Source organism: Octopus bimaculoides, chromosome 27, assembly GCF_001194135.2.
Source record: "Octopus bimaculoides isolate UCB-OBI-ISO-001 chromosome 27, ASM119413v2, whole genome shotgun sequence".
In the NCBI taxonomy this organism is placed as follows: domain Eukaryota; kingdom Metazoa; phylum Mollusca; class Cephalopoda; order Octopoda; family Octopodidae; genus Octopus; species Octopus bimaculoides.
Genome location: NC_069007.1, coordinates 13,053,471 through 13,055,174, shown reverse-complemented (window position 1 = coordinate 13,055,174; position 1,704 = coordinate 13,053,471). Strand labels below are relative to the sequence as shown.

General features: G+C 39.7%; 1 protein-coding gene across 2 annotated transcripts in view; it reads right to left on the bottom strand.

Moving 5' to 3' along the window:
- LOC106867683 (prostaglandin G/H synthase 1) overlaps positions 1-1,069 on the bottom strand; it is a 74,483-nt gene extending 73,414 nt beyond the window's left edge. The window contains exon 1 of one of the 2 annotated variants that reach the window (XM_052977237.1): positions 600-1,069. The gene's annotated coding sequence lies outside the window, so the exon portion shown is untranslated. The remainder of the gene's footprint in view (positions 1-599) is intronic. The other variant, XM_014912625.2, reaches the window with a different exon arrangement.
- Between the last annotated feature and the right edge of the window lie 635 nt (positions 1,070-1,704).

The window sequence follows — 1,704 nt, the reverse complement described above, 5'->3', positions numbered from 1 at the left end:
TATGTATATATACACACACACACACAGATAGAAATTAGATATTAATTTAAGTCATATAAACAATGTTATGTTTTCTTAACTTCACACAATTACAAGTTTATACAACGTCTGCAATGAATAAAGAAAGACACAAATTAAATGAAAACATTTTAGTGTATAAAAATAATTCTTTCTACTCCAGGCATAAGGCCAGAAATATTCGGGAAGAGGACCAGTCGATTAAATCGACCCCAGTACGCAACTGGTGCTTAACTTATCGACCCTGAAAGGATGAAAGGTAAAGTCGACCTCGGCGGAATTTAAACTCAGAACGTAAAGACAGACGAAATACCGCTAAGCATTTTGCCCGACGTGTTAACGATTCTTCCAGCTCAACGCCTTAATAATGGCTTCATATTTTGTCCCAAGGGCAGCAGTTTTGGAGGAGGGGGATGAACCGATTACATCGATTCCAGACTCTGAAAGAATGAAAGGCAAAGCCGACCTCGACAGAATTTGAACTGGGAACGCAGCGACGGGCGAAATACCGCTAACGATTCTGCCAGCTCGCTGCCTTAATAATAACAATAGTAATGGAGAAAAATTACGAAGATACTTGCCACAAAACAAGACGGCGGTCCTTTTAGTGGCGTTCTTCCCGCTGAAGAATATTTGAAATTAGAGGGGGAGGGCTGTCACGTGATCTGATCGCTATTTGTTTCGAAAAGCGTTGTTTCATTTATTAACAAATTTGTTGAGGTTTTTCCTTTTTCTGCCTTTTCTTTTCCTCATTGTCGTATCTGTTGTTTTTAGTGTTGATGTCGATGTTATTGCTGGTATCATTGTTGATGATGCAGTTGTTGTCTTTGTTTTTAGTCTTGTTGGTGTTGTAATTGTTGCTGCCGTTGTTTTTGCGCTTGTCATTGTTGCCGAATAACCTAAAATTAGCTCTTTTTCTAAAAGACATTTGATTGAAGGCGTTACTACTAAAGCAGCACGGTCCCGAACGCGCAGTCGCGCGTCCGCGCTAGCTAGTCGTGAGTGGTCGAGCCTAACCCTAACCCTAACCCTAAACACGTATTCATTTGCACACGCGCGTTAGGGTTAGGATCGACCACTCAAGACTAGCTAGTGCGACTGCGCGTTCGGGACCGTGCTGCTTTAGTAGTACCATTGAAGGCATTCAAGACATAATCATTCCATGATATTCCTTTATTCATCCATTCCGTCCAGTTTCTGGGAAGTTGGTGGGGTAATGACCTCGGGTACCTTCTCTATTGCGTCCTATCAGAAACAGTCGTCAGATGGTTAAAACAAGTATAAGATAAGACAATTATTTCGGTTTTGTATTTGGTTTGCAAGATCCTTGATGTGAACTCATGTATTGAAACAGATTTTGCTGTATTTTAGGAGGGCCACTACGTCAATAGTAGACACACGCACTGGTTCATTTCACTTTATTATTATCCGTCTTTCGGTTAATCAAACATCTGTTGTGTTTGTCAAAATTCTTTTGTCATCATCTTGTCATGTACCTTAGACTACGCTTTTCAATGTATATTTAAAATAATAATAATAATAAGATGGTAGATTGTATAAGACAAACTACATTGGCGCATTCGAAAAATCCAGTAAATAACTATCAGCATTTCCGTTGCCATTGTTTTGATGAACTTTCTGGTTTAGTACCAGGTCAAAAGCTTTAAACACGTAGCCCGCATCTCT